Here is a 10393-nt window from a genome sequence, read left to right on the forward strand (position 1 = left end):
TATTCAAATTGTAAAATACTCATCGATAGTATTGATTTATATTATATTAAAAATATAAGAGCCATCTGTATTGGGTAATAATTATTATTTTGAAATATTATAAATTATTAATCATAAACTCATAAAGTCATACTAAATAATAATATACATTATTTTAATTTATTTGACATATTATATAGTTATTAGATACGAGCACTTGTCGCTGCTCGTTTATTTTAATAATTGACTTGTATATCCAATAAGTATATATTATTGTAGTAATTGAAAAAAAAATCTTATAAAAAAATGAATCAAATTTGAAATTAGTTTGCTTATACTGGGTTATAATTTATATGCAATGAATATAGATATTTAATTAAACCAATAATGTTCTAATAATAAATTAAACACTATTAAGTGGCTCATTCAATTTTAGTGTACCGCTTAAATTAATCAATTTCTTAAACAACTCGACTTTGACATGTATTATGTATAGCAGTATAAAAATAATATTAAAACATTTTTGGACGTCTAATAATAATAAAATGATATTTTAAAAATATAACTAATTCACAAATAATAAAACAAATATAAGAAATACATAGTATCTGCAAATACACAATTATATTATATTAAATGGGTTATTGATACTATAAAGGCTAAAATACACTGGATCCATAAAATATAATTATTAAACATAAATTATCTATAAGAATAATAATGTAGTAATAGTTCTGCATGTCAACATAGTCAAGCATTATTTTTAATTCTTAAATAAAAAATGAATGATAAACTTACTTAATTACCTCTGATGTTTTTAAAATACAATAATAGCATAATATAAGTGCTATATAGTGCTATTTTACATTAAGCATTTTATTTTGTTATTAAAATAATCAATTTCTATTACGAAAATATAAAAATTGATTCGTTTTTATACTGGGGATTATTTTCTGAGAACTTTTACAGAGATCTGTTTACTGGAATTTTTTTTACCAAAAATCATTACGATTTATGCCATAGGTAACGTCAATATTACTAAGTAATTATTAGAGAATTTTGTTACTTAATAACAGGTAAAAAAATTAATTAGTTTTATTATTTTATTAATTATCACAGTGATATTTATATAAATTCAATTAAATTAAATCCTAATTATTAAAATTTAAAATAATGCGCATCAAACGTCGTGATTAAAGTCAAAATGAACAAAATAAACTATACTATATAATACTAATCTATTATATAATGTTAAATAAAATTAATCTTTGATCTTTCATAATATTCGCATAATATTATAATTTAATTAGAAATGATTATGATAATAATGGCAATATGTGGTTTTTCTAGCATAATATTTGAATATTGATAACGTACATACAAAGTCTATATTGTTACACGGACACGTAATGGTGTAATAATAATAATAATAATAATAATAATTTATAGGCTAAAGTACAAGTTACGCAATACGCATATGGCGCGGATGACATTATATATACGTGAATACGTAGACGTAGACATTCGACTGTTACCGTGTATGGTAACAGTCGAATGTTTGACAAAACAATAAAACATAATATTATTACTTCAACGACGACTTGGATTTCTCAGCTGTACCTATACCTATATGCGTGTATGGGTTTATGCCTAACGCATTTTTTTTCATCGTAAATAAAATGTATGCTTAATAATTCCTGCAAGTATGTATACCCAAAATAGGTAGGACGTATACATGCAATCTCGAACAATTAAAAATATCCGCACAAGACCTCGACACAAACTCGTATTACTATATATATAAATATTACACTCGAAGCCGACGATGACTAGAAAAAAAAAGAATAAAAATTCAACTATGACCCGTGTGCTGCAGGCATTTCCAAGTAGGTACCTACCTATAGTATACAAATTGCACTGAACTAACGCGCTCAAGTGTCGCGACTTTGATGATAATTATTGCTGCAGGTACGCCTTATTTGTACTTTACAGGTACGATATTGTTATGGACGATCGTGCGTCGACGGTGTCGTTAAGTCTATCGGCAAATCGAAATGAAAAAAAAAACTGCAATTCGCGACAGCTTAAAAGAAACGAAACAATAACGCGTTTACGTGTAGACTACGATACCTGGTATATGATATCTATAGCTTGTGCGTTATTATAGGGCATGTACGGTCTTGCGCACTGCTTGGTTTTCTTTTTCAATTATTATTATTATTATTATTAGAGCAAAGACTTTCATGCACTAAAAAATCATCAAAAATAAGCATGTAAAAATTTGCACTTATGCATCAAAAAATTAAAAATATGCAGTTAAATATGCCCTCAAAAAAATTAATATGGAAGCATTGATTTTCTGTCTTTGTCTTACACACATGGAATATAGGAAAAATAGCTATACGCGCCTGACAAAAATTAAGGTGCTTCTAGTTGTTCGATTTAAAATATGTAAAGATGATTGAATTGGTATACAAGTTTACTTTGCATCGGTCGAAGCACTTTATCGATTGTTTTATTGTTTAAAATAAATATTTTGATGAGAATAAATATTTTAAATTTAATAAATTTGTCAATTTTTATTATTAAATATAAATTGAAAATATTAAAAATATACTTCAACTGATGCAAAGTAAACTTGTATGCCAATTCAATCATCTTTACATATTTTAAATCAAACAACTAGAAGTACCTTAATTTTTGTCAGGCGCGTATAGCTATTTTTCCTATATTCCACGTGTGTAAGACAAAGACAGAAAATCAACGCTTCCAATCCCCTTAACATTTTTAGCTTTAAAAATTAAATTTTTCTTTAAATACCTATTTAGTTTTAATAATTTTATATTATCTCTCTATAAGTTTTAACTAAATATGATATCACTTTATTATAATTTAATCTACAGATTCGCAATTAAAATAAAATGAGTCTATCGTCTTTATGAGAAATATTATATAGAAACAGTTAATTATAATAATTTGTGTCCTTGATCATGAAAAAATATATTCACTGAAGTACATGATTTTCGAAAAACCTTCAAAATATGCACTTCAAACTTAAAATATGCTCTTATAATCAAAAAATATGTCCTTTAAACTCAAAAATGTCAAAACACACACTAAAAACTTCGAGCTTTTGGTCACTAACATTGTGAAATGTATTTTGTACTTACCCTGCATACGAAAAAAATTAACCAGAAAAAATCTGCGAATGCATGAAAGTCCTTGGTCTAAATGTATTATTGTTCTCGTGTTCTTATAACGTGGATTGCGATGTGATATCATCACTGCAGGGATTCGACGATCAGCGTCGGACGATGAGAATCTACTCAATACGATATGATAAAAGAAATATATTATATTATATTTTGTAATGTTTGTTGTGGTGCATAATAATATAATATAATATTATGGCACGCGATCGAACCGGTTACCCGCATAATGCGTATATACGTATAATGTGTGTATGAATATACTGCAAATAATACATATATTATACAGTTATTATGTATATATATATGATAATTATTATTCCCGCGGGATTCGACGGAATAGCATTATGAACGTATATATTATAATGTAAGAACAAACACTGCATCACAAAAGTGTACTTATACAACTCGTATGATATTATATTTTGCTGGTGCGAGCTCGTGTATAATATATAATTTATGTGCACGCGTGTTTTATACGCATATCGTTTTACACCGGTTGCTCTAGTCGTCGTCTTCGAGTCATTAGATATTCTCGCCTCGTCCGAAAGAAACGCCGGACACGTTCCAAAGACAATGTCCGCTTACAGATCACGGACGACCCGGGTAGAGCGGCTGTATGTACCTACCTATAATACAGGGGTACGCCGCCTAACTAATTAGTACGGTTTTCTTTTTTTTCCTTCTTCTTCTTCTTCTTCTTCATCGTCATCATCCGAGTCCGAGTCCACAGCGCTGCGGTGACAATCCTGACGACCGATTGTCTGGAGAAATAATTACCCACTCGGTCATGCCTCGTAATACTATATAATATATTATATATTATTATATGCATTGCACTATTGCCTCTATAGTCTATAAATCTGCTATGTTTTTGGATAACTGCGATTATAACACGGTCATCGTGTTCGTACGCGCGATTGATTTTTTTAATTAATCGTAATCGCATTGGTTGAAAAAAAAAACAATTAATCCACTATAAAATTATAGTATTATAGTTCTTCTATACAGACAAAACGCGTTAAAAATCACTTAGTTTCAAGTATGGGTCTATATAGAGATGAAAAAGATTGTTTTGGAACAGCTTAGACAAGATAATATGCACATATTGTAGTATTGCACAAGTAGTTTAAATATAAATTAATACCATTATATAGGTTAAAAATCACAACTATGAACAATGAACATGTACTAAATTATATTTTAGCACAATTATTAGTAAATATTGTCAGTTATTACTCGTCGCTGATTTTACTAGAAGATACCTACTCCTTATTAAAAATATCTGTATTAAATAACATAATAAATTATCAAATTACATTATCCATACAAAATAATAATAATAATAATTAAGTTATTCTTACTAATAGTACCTACGTCTAGTATGAACAACAATATTCACCAATTTGACTGACGAAAATCTTAAGTAGGTATTATTATAGTCATTGAATATGTTCGTAATAAAGGGTTTTTACTTTTTAGTGTTTTTACCCTTTAAATGTTGCCACTAAATTATATAGTCTTAAAACGAGATATTTTATCTCAAGAGATAGAATTAAATATATAAATACAGATGTGCATAAAAAAGTTGTCAGTATTAAAATTAGAATTTAGAAATAATTAAGTTCGTTTGAACGTTTTATTTCAAATGTAAACAGGATTATTTTTTAGGATTTATTTATACAACCTTAAACAAAAAAGAAGTAATAAAAAAAAAATAGTACCTACAAACTGATTTTCGTTTTAAAAAAGTTCAACATTCACAATATGTTCACTTATTTTATTTTTCTGGTTTAATAGTCTATTTATTATAGTGTTGGTGAGAAAAAAACCTATATTCAATACTTCGGGTACGACACGTACCATAAACATTATGTATTTGTTCAGTATTTCACACCCTCTTGTGATTTCCTCGCACTTACATATGATGCGTGTACAATGTGCATGTGTACACTTTTATCACATTTATACACACCCCACAGCGGGGTGGTCTCGACAATAGGATTTTCACCTTAAAACAGCATTTGAATGTTTAATTCAACAACTAACAGGTGTGTTCTGTTGACAACTGCCAATAATAATAATATAACGTACAGTGTTTACTTTTCAACAATATCAATGATTTTTAACTTAAACGCTCGCTAAAGGTAAATAACAATAATAAAGATTTTATTGAGTCATCAATAATATCGTATTATAATAGTTTATATACTTAATATATTATACTGGTGTGTATAATATTCGAAAGCCAAAATCCATTTTTAACGACTTTTCAGAGTTATGTTTAAATGATTGTCCTCGTAAAATCCTAATGTCAACAGACATATTCTTATATAGGTATTAAATGTTTATGTAGGTAGATTATAATACATTTTATTGATTTCATTTGAAAATAAAAATACACACTGATTTATATTATGTATAGAGTTGTAGAACTGAAAAATGTACTTTGAAATTTCTTTGCAATGCCGTATAGAGCCAGGATATTTTAAAATATTCACATAAAATACCTACCTAGTACATTTTACTACTCCAATAACAAGCACTTATTCTGTATGGCGGACACATTTAAATTATCATACCCATGATATAATGCAGTTAATAGTTATATCGAAGTGTTACTATATAATATATATTATGTATACCTACGTATGTATTAAAATTATTTACGTGCGCTTTTTCTGTTAAAATGTGATAATGAAAACTTGAAATCACTTAATTTTTAAGTTTTTAACATATAGGCACCAACAATCTTATTATAAAATAATAAGAAATATTATAATTTGTTGAAACTATTGTTTATAATTTCATAATAATTGTCCAATACATATGCGATAAAAAAATGTAGTGATATCTTATACATAATAAAAATATATTAAATGATATATGTAAATGCTTATCTCAATTTATAAAAGTTTTATTTTTTATAAAATATATAGTCCAATGTATATAGTTGTAGATACAAATACAATGAATAAATTGTTGTTGTTAGCATAAAAAACTTGATATTTTATATTATACGTATAAGTATATAATATATTATGTCTAGCACTATAATAAGAACTATCGATATACTACTTTGCGTGAAGATAATATTAATTATTATACCTACTCGTATGTCTGAAAACATTTTCCTCTTGGCTATATTATATGTGTGCATATATTATACATTATGTATAACGCGTGTTAATGCGTGTTTAATATTATACGTTATTAAAATATAGTCGCGGAAAAATCGATTTTAAACATTCGATACGTTAGGTTAATCGTGATACCTGTAAACTGAAGTATATAAAGTATATTCAATATTGCCTTCGTGATGGCTGTCTGTCCGAGAGTCGTTCGATATAAAAATGATAATTATCTTAAAATAAAATATCTGTACACATATTATACTTCTATCTAATACATATAGCATACTATAGGCATGATAATATTATTTAGGAGGCACTCCTTGAACTCAATCGACAGCGCCCCGGGTATACTGATTATTGCAGGACTCGGATAAGACGTATAAGTAGGTCCTTATATTATATAATAAAACAACATAATAATATTATATGTCTTAGATTTATATTTTTCAATTATTATAAAAAAATAAAATAAATATGTAAATATGCATGTACTTATTAAATTGTTTTTAAATAATTATACAATATTACAATATTACTAATATTAGGTAGGTACTTTTTATTGAATTATTCTCATACCGTCATAACAAATGCAATTTAAAACGTCTAGAAATATAAATGAACCCTCGTTAAATCAGCCATGCATAATAATGCACATAGTGGAGAATACATAAATTGAAGCCCTTTGGCGTTCTTAACGGTGCACTATATACTTAATAATACATATTAAATTATATTAGGTAGGTACGTATATTAATTTACTCGGGCGATCACAAATGCGAAAATATTTCTAATACGTCTAATTCATCAAATACCTTTTAAAATTAATACGTTCATTAATTTTTGGATGTAATTATGTATTTTATGTTTGTGTGTTGTTAATTAGTATAATTATTTACTCAGATTCAGAAGTAGTAATATCATCAAAAATAAATATATTATTTTAAAAATAGTTGTGAATAAATTTAGTTTTTTTTCAATGTATAAAAAATTAAAGAATAAGTTATAAATTTTCATGTTCATAGCTTCAGAGGTTCCGGCTAGGCGAAGATGAATCACTTGGCAAAAGTAATTTTATGTATAGAGATGTATATGTATATTTTAATTTTATAGTACGAGCAGAATATTTTTTCGATAAATTTGTTGTATTAATATTTTGAATTAGAATACCTAGATTTTTATTTATAAGAATTTAAAGTTTATATAGGACATAGGAGTTGTTAAATGGTGACAGACACACTCTGTCTAACCCTAATTTTTTAGCACAATTATTGTTGTTCATTAGTTTAGCCATATTCACTTAACATATTGTATTCGTATACAATTTTGGGTTCGATATTATTATAGCGAAATAGATTTAAATTTTTTAAAAAATATTCTGTTTAAGATTAATAAAATAGAAATCCATAAGAATATATATAAAAAAAAAAAAAAATACCGTGTTAAGTAATTTTTATTTTTTTACTGAGATACTGAGATAAACACTGTGCCGAATGTTGAAAGAATCAATATCGAAATTGCATTTATTTTAAGAAAATCTACATATATAAGTATATAAGTACACAAAATATTATTTTTCATTATGCCATGCAGTGAATCGACAAACAAAAATTGTCATCTAGACTCGAAACCCAAAGTCCCGAACTTCATCTCGTACCAAAAAAAAAAAAAAATAAAATAAAATAAAAATCCATCAGTAGTACGTGACGTTATGACGCTCTTAAACACTCTCTATAATGTTTCGTATTCTTCGGTGGCGCATCCGCATAAACATAAGGTACCTATACATAATAATATATTTACACAATACTACATAGCGATTACCGCGTATTATTATTATATACACTCGTGGTGGTTACGATGTATAAGATGAGTCGTATACGACCACCGCACCGGTTATGCAGAGCCCATCGGGGTCGTTGTACCGACGGCGAAGAGTCTGTCTAGTTGTCCGGCAGTAAGTTGTGGTCGCAGAACAGCGATAATAATATTATTATTATTATACACGCTTATACGGACAACCGGGCGCACTGTACACATACATACAAAGGTACACACATTCAAACAAAGGTACATACATACATATAAATGACGTGGAATGAGAGGCTGGGGTGGCACCGGACACTGAAGTACACGGGGCACGAGCTACGCGATCTGCCATTATATTATATATTATATCAGATACACAGTAATATGCATACGTATAGGTATATGTATTATATACAAAGGATGATTTATTTATCTCGGACAGTGTATCGGAAAGTGTATAAAAAATTATTAAATTTTTTAACTTACGTTATTTTTTTTTTTTTACATTTTTTGCTAAAAGATTTTCAATATTTGTCATTAAAATAGTTTAAAAATGTCTTGTACTTTTTCAGACACTTATTGCGGTTGAATTACAATAAAACAATATTCTTCTATACACAGACTATGTATATGTATTTAATATATTTTATATACATATTTATATGATATACCATAGACATATATATAACAGCAGATTACATTATGTGATATGCGTATAGAACAATATCGCCGACGAGTAAAACAAAACTGTATTATTCTTGTGTAAAAGAATGTGTAGGACTTTTGTATAATGTAATAAAAATATATGTACAGTTGTGTACAATTTTTTATAATTATGTGGATTATAAATTATCATAATAAAGGTCGAGTTAAAATAGATCGCTATAAGAACGATGGACAAACGTACTGCAAACGAAGTACCTATATTGAGCATACTCACTGCATACACCAGATTATTATTATATTATAATGTACTCCTATTGTGTATCAAACGGAAGGTAAAAAATAAAAGCGCTTATTTAGTTAAGTCGACGTTGATCTCTTTTCTTCTTTGTTTTTTTTTTTTGTTTCCATTTTATTTCTATACAATATAATATATCGTGTAGACTTATTGTTTAACATGTACCTATTATAATTTATAGAACTGTTATAGCCTTATTTTTCTTCTTATATTATATTAATATAAGTATATTGTATTATACATTTCATGATTATTTTATTACTAAACAATATTTTTTTCCGTAAATTTATATTTTTGAAAACATTTTTATACTATTTGAAGTTATATAATATGTGTATAACCTAGTAAAAGTATTTTTATTCCGAGAACTCTGGTTACTTTACAGTATATTTTATAAAATATAAATGATTGAATATTGAAATATGAATTAATATATAAATCCTACCGATAAATATAAATATATAAAAATAATAATAATGCAAATCAAATTTAAAAATAATTACCATCACTCAGTATATTTGTATACTAAATATATACCAATATTGTTTATTATTGATTAGTAATTTTTTAATAGTCTAAAATTAACCTAAATTTATGATTTATAAAGTACAACTATGCGCATATTCTGAATAAAATGTATCTATAATATTATATTAGTATAAATAATTATAATATGGCTAAATATTTTTTTTTAGTTTTTGGGCCCTTTTTTTGTTACTTTCTTGGTTTGGGCTAAACTTGCCAAATCCTGCTACGATTTTGATTGTGATAAAGTTGCTGAAAAAAAAACACTCACGTTAATATGATGTTTTAGGGTTTGTAAGAGAAGTTATACGACCCAGTACTATAGTTGATTATTTGAATTAGGAAAACTTAACTTATAACAAAAATGACTATAAAAGTTTCAATTTATGATTAATGCTCTCGTGATCTGTAAAGACTTTTATTGGCATTCAAATATTTCAAATCATCATTTATTTATGTATTGGTATATACTATATAATATCTGTGCGTCTCAGAAGTTTAAATATGATATCTATATAATATATGGTGAAATAAAAATAACTGATGAATGCAATTAACTAACTAAACAATAGCTTTTGGTCATATCAATACAATTTTTTTTTAATGTATAATTAATAATAGTTATAAAATTAATGATAAGAATAAAAATTATTAGTACATATACCATCATATACTATAATATACCTAAACTATACGTATAATTACAAGTATTAGTTCTTTCTGATACTCGTTTTAATACGCTATACATATTTACCCTTTATGCGCAGTTATGCATCCAT

The sequence above is a fragment of the Aphis gossypii genome, chromosome 1, assembly GCF_020184175.1.
Source record: "Aphis gossypii isolate Hap1 chromosome 1, ASM2018417v2, whole genome shotgun sequence".
Lineage (NCBI taxonomy): Eukaryota > Metazoa > Arthropoda > Insecta > Hemiptera > Aphididae > Aphis > Aphis gossypii.